This window comes from Coturnix japonica, chromosome 9 (assembly GCF_001577835.2).
Source record: "Coturnix japonica isolate 7356 chromosome 9, Coturnix japonica 2.1, whole genome shotgun sequence".
Lineage (NCBI taxonomy): Eukaryota > Metazoa > Chordata > Aves > Galliformes > Phasianidae > Coturnix > Coturnix japonica.
Window position 1 is genome coordinate 10,392,822 of NC_029524.1, and position 19,866 is coordinate 10,412,687.

Consider the following 19,866-nt stretch of genomic DNA (forward strand, 5'->3'; position numbering starts at 1 on the left):
TTCAGATTCCTGAGAAAACAGACACGTCATTATCAAAGGCTTTTTCATTAATAGATGTTTGCAACCAAGCAGAGTATTGAAGCAGGAATGGACAAATTCGGATCCCCTTTACACATGTCTACAAATCTGGACACACTTCAGTAAAAACTGGAGCGATTGTACCCAGGCTATCTATTTAAGCTCCTATAGACATTAACTAAGCATTTCATCATTACTTTTATTTATCAGTCTAATGTCCAAATACACATCCTTACCTTTGTGAGGATCACACGTTTGGGCAATACTTCATCAACTTGACTAATCAGTGGAAATCTGTCCCCTCTATTAATAATAATATTCCATTATTTGGAATAGAATGCTCTTGAAGAGAGATCTAAGATTACTGAAGAACTTGTGGGTTTATATCTTTCATATGTTAAATCTGTTTTATATTAGCCCTGGGTCCAGAGTAAGCTTGAAGTAGGAAAATCCAGCCATGGGAAGCGTGGCTTGGTGAGTTTTCTAGTATTATGAATCTGCCTTCCCAATCAGCTGCAGGAACATACTGCTGAGAAATGGTGATAGGGCTTGCAGATCCACAGCCCAGCAATTCCTGGCATCCATAAGCAGCCCAAAGAGCCTGTTCACAGATGACACACCATAAATCCTGACGCTGTATCTCACTCTCCCTTATTTACAGATACATATATTCTTAAACAAGGGCTGCTTTAGCAAGCAAGAGCAGGGTACAGTATTTAATGTGCAAATTCAGTTCAGCAGAACTCCAACTAAAGCATGTAAGCCCCAAGGGCTTTTCTCTCAAACAGTGCTCCTAAGTTCTCCACAGAAGGAAACTTGCTGAACTACATCTTTCTGAACTTTAAAGAAAGTCCTGGTTCTAAGCTGAATGTTGGGAGTAAATGAATGAGTAACTTCACTGAAAGCAGGTAGAGAATCCAGACAACGCAGTCATTACAAGAAAATGTTCCTACCTTTTATTTTAAACTCTTTTGTTATAGGAACATTATCCATCTCAGATACTTTATTCTCAGCAGCAATCCTTAGACTGGCCTTTGAGGACTCTCTTAAATAACGTCTACTATGGACGTATAAAGGAAACGGACCAGAACAATCAAATCCGAGGTTTACTTTTTAAACATAATTCTAGCCTCTCATTCCCAGACCACTCCTCACAATCTCCTTCACCCTCTTCCCAAGCCAGTTTTATGCCTGTCTTTTTCTCCCTGGATGTTTCCTTCACAGCAGGCAGAGAGGTACCACTTTCAAGCAACTCCTGCTGTGCATCAGTTGCTCCCATGTAGGCTATTTCTTGAGGCTCCTTTGCATGGCTTAGCCTACCCAGATGTAAAAAACATTCATTCCTGTCATAGTTGCTTTAGCCTTAATAATTTCCATGCTTCTGTGTCATTTAGTTGGCCACAGTGAAAACTCATTTTGTTGGAAGGTGACATGCTGCCTATCCTGAATCATTTCAGATTTAGTCCTGAATTCTGAATGGGATCTTGTGTTTTAAGATATATTCTTTCCATGGGAACTAATGAATCTTTTCAAATTGCCTCATGTAATGTATCACAAGGTGCCTTAGTTTTTTCAGGGAATCTCCAGGAAGTCACACCCTTCCCATTCTGGTATAACAAAGCCTTGATGGACTGACTTATACAGTGTTTACACATTTGAATTTGGACTAGATGTTCAAATTGGAAACTCACTAAACCTTTTGGCTCTGGTAAATAAATAAGTGAAAAGAAAAAAGAAGCATCCCAGGTCTTTTGAAACCTTTACTTGTTTCTACATACTTCTGCAAACAACTCGTTAGAACTGCAGGTGAGGAAAGCAATGAAGTTCAGTGAATGTCTTAACAGATATGAGGGTGTTTTGTAGTTTACCACATACCCTAGATCCTCCCTACAGACCCATTTCATTTCAGTTACTTTAAGCCAGCATTATTTTTCATCTTTGCTACATTCAGCTCCTCATCTTTTCTGGATGTGCAACTCACATACTTTCCTTCTTTTGCTTAGGAAGAAATAAACCTATTTTTTTTAATAGAATCTTGGAATAAAATCTGGGACAGCAGTGAGATAGGAGAGGGTTAGGAGTGGATACAACTTGAATCTGTAAAAGGACTACACAGTCACACATTCTTGACTTGACTGTGCAGCAGAGGACTGTATATCAGGACTGGCAACAGAAGGTGGCTGAGTTCTCTCAGGTTCTACATAGGAATAATGCATAGGATGGGGTTCCTAACAAACAGGCCTATCAACAGTGCAAAACACATCCTTTTTTCTGCAAGACACAACTGCAATGTTGCCTTTGACCTTGATGCAATCAGTATTTTTTCTTTGAAGTGGGATTTGTCAACATAATTTAGCTTATTTTATTTCCTATATCACTCTTAATTCTATGGAGATGTTTCTCAGACCCTATCCCACTTAGATGTCACTTGCTTAATTATGTAAATAGTTAGCAATATTGTTAACTACTTGTACAGGTTGTATCATAAACTATTTGCAGGTAGACTGGTCTTTCTTTGGCCTTCACAGCCATTCTTTCACCGGTGCTAACAATTGTTTTTATCATGAATTTTACATTCCTACCGCATCAGAGTTGGATATTGGCAGTATGGCAGTAAAGGTTGAACCTTCTCACCAACATCCATGTGGGAAAAATGGTGCTCACTGATATTCATCAACACTTGCTGAACATTTATGGAGACCAAACAGCAGATATGAGTGCAGTGTGATGGTTGGCATTGACTGGCAACTGAGATGTGAAAGACAAGCTACGTTCCAGATGACCATGAAGAATTTTATGAGCACAGCATGCAGGCTCTGTTTCATTGCTTGCAGAAATGCACAGCTTGTAGTGCTGTCTGTGTTGAAAAATAGTGTTTTGTAGCTGAGAATTTACTCTATCAAATAGTGTTATTGTGCCCTTTGTAGCCATTTTAGTTTCCATGGAAATAAAAAAAGGAGGCATTACTTTCAGAGCAACTTATAATGTATTGGGACAACTAAGCCAATGAAAGTAAAAAGTGAACTTTAAGAAAAATTTAAAATTAAAATAAAATAAAATAAAATAAAAATAAAAAAATAAAATAAATTCATTTCCTGACCAAATATTTGAGAAAACCACTAAAATTTCCTTCCTGTACTAAAAGATTCAAAAAGCAAATAGAACAGAAGTAAACTTTAACAGTACATAATAACACTGAATATCCTGCACTGTCATCACTATTAATGATATCTTCTAATACTGATTTTAAGAAGTCCAAGAAAATTAGCATTATGTATTTATTAGCATATTACTCAAATGATTTATAATTTCAGAAGTGTCTGCAGTACTTTTTTTTTCTTTCAATAGGCAAAAGCATAAAATGACACAAAGTGCTGCTCTTGTTTACTTACACAGGTGGTATAATCTTTTTGTTCTGCCTCCACCAGGTAGATCTCATTTCTTTCTGCCCTCAGGACTCTTTTTCCCAGTTTCCTGAGTGTGACTGTCTGAGGGGAGGAAACAGGAAAGACATCAGTATCATCAGTTCAAGTTTAGAAAATAGCTTACACTTGCAAATCCTTCCCCCTGCCCCATCCTTTGGAAATATTTTTGGTAAGGTTTCAAAAATAAGACATTACAAGATCAAGGACTAAGGGATAATTCACTCTTTCACTTCTAAATTTTTTTTTACCAGGACTGGATGCAGAGTTGGTAAACTCATTTCAATTAGTTAGGCCTGGCTATATACTGGAGAGTCTATGCTTACATATCCATTTTTTTTTTTTTTTTTTTTTTTTAACACCAGTGCTTCTTTTGGATTCTTAGATAAAGGAGTATAAAGTGGGCATTCTCCACTTGATGCAATTTCACTATACAGTGATTCCCATCAATGTATAATTAAAAGTGGATTTCCTTTTCCCTGTTTGGCTGAGATGGGGGAGGGTCCGCATAAACCTGGTTGATGTGAAGTGAACAAAGAGAACTTTCATGAGTTCTCCTGCAAACAGTCTATCAGTTACAATTCCTAGTGTTCACACTGCTGCACTGTTCAAAAGGAGCTCTAAAAAAAAAGTCAAGCAGGGGGTCCAAGAAAAATTCAACCCGCATGCCAACTAAGGGAAAGAAAGAGAAGGCAGGAAAAAAAACCTAGCTTTTGTTGTAAAAAGAACTAATGAAGCTGCTCTTAGAACTGTCCATGGTGACACAACAAGCCTGTGCACCCACACACATTGTGAGAATGCCAGTCACCCACAGTAATGAGAAAAGGAAACACTGTGGGCAAAGGAAATATATGAATACACTGCTTTTATGGTTTAACTGTGGGGAATCACAACGCTGGCCCACAGTATCTTGTGCCAACTGCCAAAAGTGGTAAAGTAATACATAAGGTTGTCTACTTATATTTTTCTTACCGACAAGATGGACTGGTGGGGGGTAAAATCCCATTATCATTATAAATTGCTAATTAAATAATTATCAATTAGATGGGCAGACAGAACTCATTCCAATGAATTCCTTGGAGGGCTTTCAGTAAAGAAAAACAGTAATTTTGATTATTTTTTTTATCCATACTTCCTGCCTAGGGGCTCTAAATAGAGATGATATATGGCGTATCCCATGTTAGACTTTCAAACAGTATATCCCATGTTAGAGCTCAGGGACAAACACTGAACTTTGGAGCATATATAGATCTTCTTTCAGTTTTTCAGATAAATGGCCTTAATTTCATGACATTAATTAGAAACCCTGGGTTATTTCCTAAGGAATAAAATAATATTTTCCAGACTTCAATGTGGCTTTGAGAAATCACTATTTTTTTTTTTCTTCCAAGCAACTGATAATATTTTCTAATGTCATTTCATTTGTTTTTCCTTTCTTTTTATAATCTAGAAATTTCTTTGAAATAAAAATATCAAAATATTTAATATAGATAAAAATACAGATGTTAAGCGTGGTTTAACATCATACAAGGAGTATTTTTAAGGAAATTTATTCTTTTCACCAACATCAGAACCAGTGCAAAATTCAACAATATGCCCTTAGGTTTTAGCTGTCAATTTTTCAGATCAGACCCTTGGGAAAAAATACTGTTGTCACAGTACAGAGCAACAGAAATGATCCTGTCCTGTGCCCCTTACTCATGTGAGTAATTTTCCCTGAGGTTGGGGGTCCTGCTAGCTTTAATAAAACTTACTCAGCTATAATTACTCACATTCACACAGGCCAGTTATATCCACACTTTTCTTGTCCTAAGTAAGTTTTCTAAGACAGTTAAAAACTATGAACGAAGTGCAACTCCTATTAGAAAAAAAAAGCAAAAAAGTATAAAGCAAAGAAATAAAAGCTTCAGTTGGCTGTAACGGAATATTCTCTAAGAACAGAAGTTCTGTAGACTGAAGAGTCACACTAATGTTTGGGACATCATTTTCATTGCGGGCAAACAGCAACAAAAAAAGTAAGGAACGGAAATAGTAACAAGAAAGATGGAGTTTTAATTCCAAAGCCATGAACATTTAAATATGAATGGGGCTTGCTGCAATCCTCTATCTTTTGTCAGGAAATATGAAGCTCTGGAACTCCTTTTGTTGCCTTCTTTGTTAAATGTATGAGGCTGAAAGAAGTTAGATGCCTTGTTTCATTTTCAAGACCCATCACATTCAGGGTCTCAAATAGCGATAAATACATGAAAATGCTGAAAGGTTGATAAAAGGAGAAAAGTTTGTTTTCCAGACTCATCCATCACTGGATGACATAGCAGGGATAATCATCATTAAAAACAAACAGCAAGTTTAGATTTTTCACATTTAGAAAGGGAAAATTAGTTATAGTAAGATATTTGTGAACACTGCTATGAAATACAGTTGGCAATATAAATATCTTTTCCTTCAATTTTGACATTTTTCTCTATCAGTTTCTGGGAGATCACAGAATCCTTAGGGAAGCTCCTCAAGGTGACGTCCTCTAATGTGATTTACTTTGAGGAATACTTAATAGAGAAAGGTGCCTACTACATTTTGTTATTGAGTTTTGTTCATGGTTCAGGATTGATCCACTTGAGTCTTTCAGCAGGGAGTAGTTTTCCAGTGTGGCACAGCATGACTCCAAATCAATAAGGTTAATAGATGTGGTGGCCACACAGTCAGAGGTGATGTGCCTGGCATTTTCTGTGCCAATGAAGAAAATTTCTGATGACGAGATGTCATTTTTGTGCCGGCAGTAATGTCACCCTGATTACCTAGAGCACAGAGCCAGTTAGTAAGTTAGCAAGACTGTAAATGGCCCATTAATCTGAATTATCTTTACAGCAACTGTTTGAAAAAATTTTGCTTGCATCCAGATTACCAGCCTCCCTGTTATTCATGAAATGCCATCAGCACACGTGCGGTAAAAAAAGGTATTGCTGTGGAAAAGGGGCTGAATGGAAATGCCTGGTCTGGAAGTCCAATGTATATTTTTAAACTCTTAAAACATATGATAAAACCTGCAAAACACCAGTCATCAAACAAACAAACTTGCAAGTCATTTTAGAAATTAAATAGATTATATAAGACAAAGAAAAAAATATGATTCTGTGAAAGCACTGAAAAAAATGTTATAACAATGATGTAATAGCCAAATCTACTGATGTAAAAGAGCGCCGTCTTTCTGCAGCTCTAATTTTCTCCAACTTTTTAAAATACACAAACTGTTAACAGCGCCTTCCAGAGCACTAAAGGGTACATGTTCCCAAATGGCTTGTGCTGTGAACAAAGTGCTGGACTGGACTGAAAAGAGTAATCTGTCTAATATTCCAATATCTAAATGTCAGGAAGGTGTAATTCAGAGTGCCACTGAAAGATGAACTGAATGGACTACAGTTTATGGAGACTTAAGTTAACAAATGGCATTAAGGGAGAATTTCCATAATTGAATCATTAACTCAGATGAAATATTGATTTCCTCCCTGATATTAGTGTACCATCACTTGTTAGACTTGTACACACTCAAAGAGCACTTGGTGCTGTGTCTACCAGCAGCAATAATGATTTTTATTATGATAATACTGTCAAGAACTATAAAGCACAGAAAACAGCGAGGTATGTGCATACCATACCAGCTCTGCTCCCGAGATATCACATTTAAAACTTTGAAGAAAAATTATAGTATGAGTGCATGGAAAGTCTGTGCAGATAGACTGGGTAAAGTGATGGTTTGCATTACAAGATTCATTCCTTACTCCCTTCCTTCCTCTACTGATACTTCTTGATAACTGGTATGGAGTGAGCTGCCTTGACAGTGCTTCTAAATAGTTCTTTTACCTGAAGAATGGAATTCTATTGCAACTTATATCAATAAATCAAATAACAGCAGAAGTTAGGATTTTTTTTGGTTGTTCTTACTGTTGTCCAATTGAAGTTGCGTGTACACCATGGAAGGAGTACAACAGATTCAATGAGTATCTTATTTCTATTCCAGTATGCTCATTAAATGTGTCAAATATTTGAACAAATTAAGTTGAAGCTGAGGAAGGACTGAAAGAGGCAAGATTAAAAATAATAATAATATTTTAAAAAAGATCCTCTTTAATTGAGTTTTAAACAGATAGTATTGATAATTAATCCTTCCTTTTGGCAGCACAATGAAGTTGATGATGATGCTACACGTAGAATTTAGACCTCAAATTAAGAATGAAAGTTGGTTAAATACATTTTGCCTGTATTCTTGGTGAAAGACTGTAAAATATCACATAGTACCCACAAGCTGATCACAGAGCTTGAAAATAGCTTGAACAAGAAAGGTTTGCTCTTTTTGGTACAGTTTTCCAGATCTATGTTTAAAGAATCTGTCCACTCAGCACTAAAATGGAGAGGCGTTATATTTTAGGGGAACGTTTAAAGAAGTGTTATTTTCTATCTCAGTCTTTCAGCAGGAAAGCAGTTCTTTTGCCAGTTAAACATTCAAAAATCATGTCTCATTTGAATAAATTAACATACTTTGTGACAAAAAAAATTAATTCCAAGGAAGGAACAATAAATAGGAAAGCAATTTAAATTGTGTATTTTACAGGGGAGGAAAAAAATAAAGAAAACCCAACATTATCATGCATATGACAGCTCAGCTAATTTGATGGGCTTTGATGTTAATTTAGGGTTTACTTTAATTTCAAAACATATTTTTTCACTTAATAAGGGAAACAAAAGAAACTTTCAACCAGTTTGTTATCTGGGAATGTTTTGGCTTCTCAAATGTGAGAACATGATTGTTTTTATTTCCAGGAGGAGATAATAACACTGAAGCAATAAAAAAGAGTCAAGGCAGCTTGCACAGCACAGGAAGTTCACAGCCAGAGACTTAATTTCCCACACAATGTACTGTGCAATGGGCCCATTAACATAGATGAATAGGCTCTTTAAAGGTTTTTTTTTTCCAGATATGCAGCTGCCGCTGAATGGTGCTATGTTAATAAGGTACTCACATGCCTATTCTTCAGGTACTCTGGCATTCTCTACCTAGGTAATCTCCATATTGGAAAGGCTATTAGGGGTTGTATCTCCTACCACACCTTCAATTATTTTAACACCTGCACTGATAATCTAGGCAAGGTAAAATGGTAGGGGGCCGGGGGTCTAAGTCCATCCTCTTCCCCCTACAAAGTTACATCTCAGGGGGAGGGGCTGAGGAAGGGGGGGCCATCGGGGGGGGGGGTGGAGAAAAAAGTAAAGTCACTTTTATTACACATCAGTGGGAACATTCTGAAAAAGCTTTCATGCCTAGGAAATTGTTATTTCTTCAAACAACTGACAGCCTGCAGAGGAAACTCTAATGGAAATCCAGCTCATGCATTGTTATGCATGGCCCTCATGTAGATACATGGGGGTGGATTAAGTTAGCTTCCAAAGGGTCTATTGTGTGCAGCATTAATTTGCAGTGCTCTTGATATTTGAGTTTGAAGGTTTTACAACTTTTGTGTTTACTTAGATGCACTATATCCTAGGTTTGTTTATTTCCTTCCACAATCTCTTATTACCCTGTAAATGTTACATTTATCTTTATTAACTTTCAGTATGTTGCTGTAAGTCACAAAGAAGGAAATAATTACAGCCTCCTTCGTTTTAAGGGCTTTTTTCTTTTTTCTTTCCTGGTCACTTCTGAGTTATCCATCTGTTAAAACACAGGCCTTCTTTGTAAAGCCAGCGAACGAAAAGTGTAAAAATGGTGCCATTTATTATTATATAATTATTAAATCAATGATATATAATTAAATTTCTCATGTCATAAATGTACAGATAAATTAACAGATCAATATAATCTTCAAAACAATCAAGAGTCTGCCACCAGTCCAACTATCTCTTATTACACAGATATGAAAAAAAATGTCCTTACCAACTCATCATGAGCACAGACTCTCCACTATATCCTCAGAATCCTTTACAAAGTTGTTTATTTTCATATACGACTCTTCATCTCCCAGTATCTAGATAGAAAATAAAAATAAGACTTGCCCAATGCTAACTTAACCTGTGCTGTTGTTTTCCTATATAGATCCATACACGCCATAGACAGGCATTTTTGTAAACTCAACTTTCCTGTGAGATTTAAATTTAGAAGATCCTAATGGCTTTTTATTTGAACTTGTCAGAGATGTCTAGAAGTGTTAGTTTTTCAGCACTGAACTAAGAACTCAAAGAAACTAGTACATTCAAAAGAAGCCATGATCCTAATCTGAACTAAAGGGCTCAACTGAATAAAAATACCTTATGCTCGAGTAACTCAAGTTATGTGCGACTCCTCTCTTCCCCTCCCCCTTTATATGGAAGTCAGCCAGTTAGATGTTTCTGTACCTTAATAATGCAAAAGAACTTTGTGCAAAAACAGTAAGTGCTCGACTTACAGTAATTATGGTCTGAGCCATATCAGGTGCATAGTTTTCAAAAAACCCTCTAACCCAAAACTAGCAATGGGGAAGATCCCTTTAAACCACAGAAAGTTTTGAATTCAGGTCTTGATGCTACATAATGGATTAAGAGAAAAGAAATTACTCTTAAGGGTCACAACAGCAGAACAGTTGCCTGGAAGTTCTACTCACTTCTTAGGCTGAGGGTCTGTATTTGGGACCAGTCTCTGAGTGAGGAGAAGTGCAGACCAAACGACAGGAGCCACTGACCTCAGCTGCTGAAGTAAAGATCTTAATCCAACTTTTAGAGCTCGGGGTCTTTCCCAGTGTCCTAGGAAATGATAACAGCGGGAACAGAAAGAACTGCATTTCTGAGAGCTGTTTGAAGTACCGTGGTACTACTGTCATTATATAAAACAATAGCACAGCTTCTTCTGGAACACGTTAAAAGTATGTGAAACCCTGTCTGGTTTAGGGAATATAGATCTAGCGCTTCTGTTCTCCTTGTTGTGTAACGCAAGGACAAGCAGTGATAACAAAGAGATGCAAATTCAAAACCAATCAAAGGAAGGCCTTTTTTTTTTTTTTTTTTTTTTTCCCTCCTCATTTTGGATAATAAGACTGTTGATAGGCAATATCATAATATTTCACCAAAGTCAAATTAAATCCAACAAATTACAAAGAGAAATCAGATATTTGTATAATACGAGAATCTCCAAAATCACTATAGTTAACTTGAATTACTGCTGAATAAGAAGGGACCTGCACTTAAAATGTAAGTCCTCACCTGGTATAACAAGATCCTGTCTTCAGCAGAATCCTCAGACCCTAGTTGCTGCCTGAGATATGGTGCTATGATATCTAAATTACTGGCCTGGTACAGTATGACAATTCATACTTTGTTGCATTCCTACAATATCCCTCACCTTTAATTAGCAGTGGTTCACAGGTCTTCTTTATTTTTCTTTATTTTTTTTTTTTAATCAAAGTTGCAAGAAACACAAGAAAACAGGAGGATTTTTGGTTGGGTTTTAAATGATGGATAATTCTAAGTTGTTTTTTTTTTTTTAATTTTCCTTCCAAAAACAAGTGAACATTACAAAGCCTGACTTGCTATCATAAAAGCAGGTAAAGCTCTTCCAGTCAGAGCGTCCACAGAAAACTTCTATACTGAAGACTTCCCATAAGTTATCAAAGGCTGTATTATGGAGATTTAAAACACTCTTCTCCACCCAGCAACACTCATCTCTCTTCATTAAAAGGAAGAGCAGGTGCCAGGAGCAACCACTGCAATCAGGCAGAGATTGCAGGCTTTTCTTTCTTTCTTTTGCAACTGTGAAAACATTTTTGATCCTTGTTCTCTTTTCTAGAATGGCAGATATCATTCCATAGGTCTACTGACAATAATGTCTTCACAGGCACATAAGGCTGCCTCCTATCTGTATATTTTTGGAACATTAACATTTACTGTCTTTATGTATTTCTCTATCAGAGCTGCTACTTATTTAATACACAAGGTAGGAACTTATTGCACATTAATTCCATGCAGTTTTTTTAAAAACTTTCCCATATTCCACAAGAGGAGCCTTATACAAAGAGTACATTATGCACCTGAACTGGACTCCTATATTTCCTGTCTGTGCCTTTTTAAAGCAATCATTCCAAGACAGACGTGATCTGAAATGTGGTGATAAATGTTCAGCATATTAAAGGATTCTGATTTGTCCTTGGTTTCATAGTGTGCATGGTACTTACACTGCCTAGGTCTCCCTCAACTCTTTGCCAGCCCAGTAAGGGTAATCTATTCCAGCATTCACAGTGACTCATGCACTCAGCATCATGGGAAGGTGTAGCTCAGACCACACTAATCCTCTCACCAAAATCTTCCAAGAAGGTGGTCATGGAGGTGTCTGTGCCTGCACTTTCCCACCTCTCTGGACCCAATCAAGAATGGGCAAAATGAGAAGCAATCACATTTTGTGTGTTCTTTAAAGACAAGAAACAGCCTATCTCATAATCTCCTTTGGCTCATACAATATTGAATGCTTAATAAATACCTGGAATTAGTCACAACAGGGATGAGATGAAACTCAGCAGTTTCCCATTCAGACAAAAAGCCGGCTACAAAATCTTCAAAGTTGGTTACTTTTCCAAGGTCTCTGAATGTGAAGAGTTGACAGGTATCCAGCAAAACACAAGTGGTTGGAGGAACTGCGTGTCGGAATAGAATGAAGATAAATTAGTGTTGACCATCTGCATCACTGAGATAGTAAAGGACACATTTTAAATCTAAGGAATAGTCATTTGGAGGTTTGTGAATAAAATAAATACAATTACAGGCACTCTCTAGAAAATAGGAGCCATTGGAAAGGAGCTGGCCAGGAGGAAAAAAAGCTTTAATAAGAGAAGCATTATAAGAAAAAAATAAGCACAAAGGAAGCAGAGAAAATAAGGTATCAAAATAGAGAAAACAGAAAAGAGTAAATATTTGCACAAAGTTTTTGGAGCAGTGTGCAGAGGTGACACTGATGAGAACATGAGGTGCAGAAAGAGGATGCCTATCATCACATTTGGAGAACGATATTACTCTATTAAGAGAGAGGAAAACCTATTTTCTTTACACTGATGTGAAATATAAAAAAGCAAGTAATCCTCTGCCTCTGATTACCCCCTTCTGTGTTCATACTACTGAGGTGCACAAGCACCCTGTTAACCAGGATATACTTGTCAGGCTGACCTGTTCAACACAAGCCTCTTCTGGGTGCATCCTGTTGCTACCTCACAAACCTTCAAGATGGAACTGTTCAGAATTTCACCAAAACAGAAAAAGTGGAGAATAACAGAGACAACAGCCAATGCAACAGGAGGACCCCAATGAGGATGTTAGGCTGCCATATCCGCTGCTTTGCTAGGAGTCTGGATATTGCAGCTCAAACATGGAAGGGACAGGTTCATTTTTTTGTGCTCTGTAGACCTGAGCATAACTAGCATACATGAGGCTGAACTGCAGTTCCGTCTTCTCCATCTTCATAACAATGAGCTCTGCAACTCAGCTTGTTACTAGTCAGGTGGGAAGGACACAGGATTTCTGAATTCTGGCCAGTGGCTAAAGAATGAATGGCATACCCATTTCTTTCCTGGTGCACCACACAACCCTCCTCTGTTCATAAACCTGGGCTGCTACAAGGCTCCCACTGTACTGCACAGGACTGATAAATCATCCCAATTTTAGATTATTTATTGATTGTTTAATAAATAAATAAATAAACCCCAAACATTTTGTGCACATTCTAATGGACAAAAGATGCAGCTCAGGCTCTGCTTTGAAGCACCTGCACAATTCAGGATGTATATTACAGTAAATCTGATCAGTCACTGCTCATTTCTACACCCTAACACATTAGTGTCAAAATAGGGCTGGGCTTGTCCCAGACAAGTTAGCTTAAAATGAATACTAATTTCCATATGACTGTGCTACATATGATGGAATATAGGCTGCAGTTAGCCTTAGCTTCTAGTTTTACCTGACACAGCAAAGGCTCCTGTTAAGAGACAGTCTGATCCACTTTAATATGTTACATGGGCAAGATTCATACAAAGTCTTTGTAGAAAGAGAGGAAGATATAACTCATTTTCTTGCCTACTGAAGAGTACTTCAATAACTGGATTTCTTGGGGCCGAATGAAAATTACAGGATCATGGATATTTCACTCTATCCTTTTGTAAACACAGACTGACAAATTAACAGGAGAAGAAACAGAGTGATCCCAGCAGTCCTTAACATCAGGGTCTGTATGTCCATCACTGCACTGCTCCTTGAGGCAGCTCTTCACTGCAGACTCCAAAGGGATGTGGCTCAGAAACAACCAGCCCTGTTGCCGAGCACAGTGATTTTTTTACAGCTTGTTCAAACCATCACAGAAGCAGGGGCAAAGCCTGAAGGGAGCAGAGGTAATCACTTTTACGTTAAATATCTGGAAAAGATGTGGGCTATGGGCAGGAAGAAGGGACATGGGGGGAAGGAGGAGATGCAAGAAATGACAGTGGAAGAAAAAGCCACTGAAAAGTAATCAAGCACCTCATAGGTCAAGGTGTGACATTGCAGCAACACTGGACACAAGTCTAAGAAGGGAGGAGGAACACACATCTACATCTTGCACATATTGTTCTAACGTGCTCTTTTGCTTTTGTCTTTTTTTTTTTTTTTCCCTGTTGCTTTTTTCATGCTGTCTGCAAAGTTTTGCAAAAGACTTCCACTGCCAAAGCCAACCAATGCAACTGGGTGTTGAGATGGTGCTTCTTATCTACAGACCTTTTGTTTTCTATTTTGTTCTTCTGAGATGGGATGCTAAGGAAGTAAGGTTCCCATCTAATTGCAGAAATGACAAGTGAATCAGTTATTTTGCTTAAAAAAAAATCCACCTCATTTTCATATTTCCATATTTAATTTCTGCACTTGCATGTACGTTTCTGTTATCTTTCAGCCACATGTTGCTATTTGTCTCTGTAGAGGAGGATTTCTTTCTTTTCTTTTTTTGACTGTGGGCGATGTGAAGCCTGACTTGCATGTAAAAGATCCACAGGGAAAAAAACAAATGAAAAACAACCCTCTAGTCCTCACTGCGATACAGAGAGCTGGCATGCCGCATGCTTTGTGGGAGTACTCCACACTCTCTACTATCTCAGGTAGCATGACACATATGCCCAGCTCCCAGCACCTACACATCAACATCAGTGCTCAGTGCAGTGTCCCAGAGAAAATCAACAGGCATGGGTGAGAAAGGGATTGAAAAAAAATGAACCACGGGTAGTTCCAAAAGTCAGTCATATTTGGTTAACAAAACACTGCTTTAACACTTGTCCAGCCACTATACAACTTTCACAGAGCACAAACAGATGAAACTTGGGTAGAAGGAGTGTTTTGAGATTTATGAGACTATTTCAGACTATCTGATTGCAGATAGACTGTTGTTTATGTTAGTCACCCTTCAGCCATCCAACTTGCAATGAGAATCAAGCTCCTAAGATATTTGCCTGTTTTTGAAAAGGTTACGTGAAGTCAAAAGCAGGCAGCCAAGACTCCTTGTTCAGTCAGCATTAGTGAGGCAGCTCACTGCTGTGATACATCTTAACTCAGCTGCAGCAGCACTTGGACAGACAGTATTTCTGCTGTTCTTACTGGCAGACAAGGTTTCAGACAGACTCTGGTTATGATTTAGTCTTGGTCTGCAAACTCTAAGCCCTTCTGCAGCCAACACAGGGACTGCCTTCAACACAAGAGAGAGCAACTGCAATCAATTTTCTGTTTGAACAACATTTGGGTTGTCATTTTATCAGTGGAGCACGGCCACTCACATTCTGCTCTGATTTGCTCCCAGTATATAAACACATTGTCCATATAAAATATATGCACTGCCTTTGCCCTGCAAGTTTCTCTTCCTCAGAGGGGACACTCCATCTAGCTCAATGCCGTCTCTGGTGCCATCACGGGGCTGCCAATCCCACCAGTATTCCTTTTCCCTCAGTTTTTTTTCTCTCTATATTTACAAACCTTCCCCCCGTGGCACCCAGACACCATCCAGATCACCCATCTCAGTTCTCAGTGTTCATGGAGTCACTCACCTTTACACATACTCGCCTCCTCTCCATCACTGTGTATCAGTGAACTTTCTTTCACTGATTTTGTCAGCACAAGCTTTGACAGAGCACTGGATAGTCTTATTGCATCAGAATTCAGTCTATGCCATATTAAACTACAGTACTGACTGTGTTCATTAAGGTGTACAATATGTGTAAGTAACACAAATTTATCATCACATAGAAAAGCGTACTGTCATAAAGCTATTTTGTGGCTGATAAAGACATACTCCATTCATCCCATTAAATATGACAGATTTTCTGCTCCAAATACCCTCCATGAAGCTAGAAGCTTTCTGTCAATTCAGTGTGATTGGGAAGGGTCACGTGACATTAGCTCACAACATGATTTACCTTAATAAATACAATTACTTTCCTAAAATGTTTCACCTATCCTCTGCCCACCTAACATCAGCTGGAAAACCTCTTGCTTGTGCCACCATGACCAGCAGACATCAAAACAATTCAGTGTCATGTCGTTCAATGTCTTACGGCATGACCCCATTGAGACATTTGTGACACAATATGACAATCCGGAAATATCACCCTAAACACTTAAGACATGTCTGCAAGCTTTTTGGCTACCATACAATGTTATGACACTCCACACAGGCATATAATTATTCCATTCACCTCTGTGCAGGGATAGGTCTTCAGTTTTTCGTAGTTTTCTGATGAGGTTTGGTTGTGGCAGAGCTGTGCCTTACCTGGCATTTCTTTGAGCAGAGGGATGTGGAAGCTCAGGACATGATGGGATGAAAACCAGTCATCACTCAGGAGAATATCTTCTATTTTTGCAGTCAGTGAAGCCCAAGAAGACAGTTCTATGAGAAAATGAGACACAGTAGTTACAACACAAGGAGCAAAGAAACTGGTTATCCAGGTAGAAAAATAAAGAACCTGACAGAAGAGATACACAATATAAATGTTAACATCTTTAGTTGCAGGTTTATAACTTGATTTTTTTCCAGAGTGGCAGTGTTATGTACAAAGAAACAGATTCCATTTGGTCAATTTAGTTTCACAGGACTTCATTGTTCATAATTGATAAAGACTGTGCTACCTTACACTGGAACTGCCAAATTTTGAACTTAAATATTACACGTAAAAGAGACATGAAAGTGAGTCTTTGGAGAAGTATTTGAAAAAATAGGGAAAAATTAATAGCTTTCATGCAGTTTCTTCAGCTTATGAATCCACCTCCAATTAGTTTTGAGTTTCCCTTATAAAAATTAAATATTCTAGAGTTACTAGATGACTATTTCTATTAAATATAATCATTAACTGAAAGAGAAAAGTGATTTTTTTCCCCAAAACCTGGGACTTTAAAGGTTTAACAAGTCCATTTACATGAAAACCCTGAAATTTGGCCAAAGATTACACACTTTTTTCCTGCACTTTCTTCACATTCTATGGAAAACGTAGCACTTTTTTTGCTGGAGCAGTTAACATAAAAGATCTCGCTTAAGAGAAGCTTTTCTTCTGCAAAAGATTATCTGCTTTCAAAGTTATAAGTTTGACAATCGAATGGTCTAATTGATTGAACATTTACAAATACTTCATAATTAAATTTGTGCCAAACTATGTGAAAAAGATTAATGTTCCGCTTCCCCAAACTGTTTCTCCCTCATGATTTTTTTTGTGTGTGTGCATGTGTGAACTGAATCTTTGGGAACTCCTTCCAGTTGATGCACCATTGAGGTGGTTGAACACATTGCATTATGGCAGTCTGTCACATCAGTGTTTCATCCTGAGATACAGGACCTGACACACTGGGAAAGAAAGTTAGGCAGTCCAAAATCCAGAGAGTCATGTTTCTTTTGAAACTCAAAAACAGAATTTCATCTACTTACCTCTGATGGTACCAAGAAAAAAAGAGGTTTAAGTAATAATATTATAACTTTTTAAACATTAAAAGAAAGTTCATGTAAACAATAAGGTCTTACTGGTTCTGAATGCTGTTGGAAGTAACCAATGCTCTGTAAAAAACAGTCTATTTTCATGAACCACTCTAAGTATTTATGGTAGGACAATACAGGGGATAGAGTCTTAGTGACTGGCAAACAAAATGCAGCACCACAATACTTCTATGCAATAGCATTCTGAATAAAATTAGTTCTAATGCTTTCACTAGCACACGAACTCTTACCTAATGCCTTGGTATTGATGGAAATTTTGCCTCCAGACAACCTTTCTCAGACAGTGTTTCATTAAACTGACACTTGATCTAGTAGATGAAAATCTGTAGTAGTTTTGGGGTTCTAATTTGTATTATCAGAGGAAGAACTGCAAGTTCATTGAAATACAAAGCTGAACTTCTGGAGTTGTGCAGAATGTTCCTACTGTTAATTTTAACCAGAATGTGCGGTGTACCTTTGTGGCAATTTTATCATGCACACAAAAATTAATAGTCAAGATTACAAACAAGAGTGTTTCGAAGTTGTAGTGCTAGAGGGTTAGGAACAGGACCTGGAAATTCTATTTTTTTAAGCTTTAATCAGCATACAATAATGTGTATGAGTAATTAATATGGAAACAAGGGTGAAGATAGATTGCCACAGTTTGGAGGAAAGAGTGCCATCTGGACAATATTGCCAGCTCAAGATTATTTGCAAGTCTGTTATTTAGTTTTTGTTTTCAACAACAGAGGATATACAGAGGATATTAAGTCTAACAACAAAAAGCCAGTGTTCATAAACCCTGATATCAAAACGATGCTTGAGAAAACCAGACACCAGCTTTTATATAAGCATTGAACTTTGATGTTTTTATTATTTAAAGCTTTTTCCAAAATCAAAGTTGTGATTTCAAGCACTTGTGTTAAAAGCAGCATTTGTTGAAAATTCTAAAATTTGCTCTACTTTGGCAAGCTTTTGTAGAGCTTTTGTGCAAGGAATGAGGAGTAAAATCTCCAGTGGATTCTCTTATTTGAATGCTCTATGGCATCCTAGATCCAAGTCTCACGTCAGATGCTTTGTCTCCTTCCTCAGTATTATCACTAAATGACTCTTCCTTACTGGCAACATTTCTCTTGTGATAAAATACTGCTTCTTATAATGTCCATTGCATATTTCCTGATTTTATACTAAGTGTACAAGGTCTCAGAGTGCCCTCTCAGATTTACACAGCTATAGCAAGCAACTTCAAAATTAACCACATAACCAACCCCAAAATGCTCAAACTGCACAAATTCCTCAAAAAGAGGAATCAAAACCATTTGAAGGCCCTAGGACCATGAAAATTTTTTAGCATAACATGCTAAATCATGCATTAAAAAAACTCCTAATTTTTCAGAGGGCTTCATTTCAGCCATGCCTTTTTATCTGCTTTCTACCTTCCATCACATTTTCCACGTGGATGAAGAAACCATCACTACCAGAAGAGCAATAAATGACAAATGGTGGAAGAGTTATCACATTTATCCAGAAATGAATGAGGTGCTAAATTAACACCAAATGCACAGTTGAAAGTTCTTCCTTAGCCTTTGCTATGGGCTCATCCTTACTCGTTTTTTACTCATCCTAATTAATACAATCTTTTATGAGCTTCCATGAAGTTAAAGATACTTTTATTATCCATTTGATCTTGGTTCAATTCCCAACCCACTACAGACTAAGGCCTAAGTCTTTATAATATAAGGAACTTAATTCTAGTTTGTAATTAATTACTGCAGTTTGAATGAAGTTCCAGGGGAAAAAAGTACACCTTTTTCCATAGCAGCTTATACTCATGCTTGAGTACTGACCAGTTTGTGCTGCACAGAACAGCAGAAATGCAAATACCCTGGATTGCAGCAAGGAGCAGCTCCAGGGCTGCTCAGGGTACATACCTTTCCCTACAAGACCAGGAGAGGCTGGATGTTTCACAAGCTAGCAGGCACTCTGCATACATCCTTGTTAATGTAGAGATGTTCCGTGTAAGCTAAAATGCAGCAGATTCATTCATAAGGCTTCATTCCTTAATGGGAGCACAGTTCTTGTCCAAATCTCATCATCTCAGTAAAACAACACAAGTTTCTTTGCCAAATTGTCTTGTAAGACCACAACGGGGTCTGGATTTAGCCATTGCAACAGGGCTTAATGACATTAAGCCACGCACTGAAATTACACCTCCACTTGTAATTTTCATCTGATAAAAGACCAAAAATGCAAAAGGCTGAATACATATACACAGCACTGGTAAGTGGACCAGCGCAGTGAGCCATAGCACGTAGTTTTTAACCCTCACTCAACACAACTCATGCTTATTTACTGAGGTATTCAGAATGGGATGTTTTGCTACAAAGCTACAGAACAAATATAAATTGAACTACTTTGAGATTAACTTTTCAGAAATCTGTTGCTAAAGAGACTGCA

At 37.6% G+C, this 19,866-nt stretch overlaps 1 long non-coding RNA gene across 1 annotated transcript in view; it reads right to left on the minus strand.

Annotated features, from left to right (window-relative positions):
* The window catches only part of LOC107318292, a 108,135-nt gene that overhangs the window by 53,722 nt on the left and 34,547 nt on the right, over window positions 1-19,866 (minus strand). The window contains exons 7-10 of the long non-coding RNA XR_004308396.1: window positions 16,219-16,335; window positions 11,932-12,085; window positions 10,067-10,205; window positions 3,411-3,506 (exon numbers count right to left, since the gene is read on the minus strand). This is a non-coding gene — a long non-coding RNA (uncharacterized LOC107318292). The remainder of the gene's footprint in view (window positions 1-3,410; window positions 3,507-10,066; window positions 10,206-11,931; window positions 12,086-16,218; window positions 16,336-19,866) is intronic.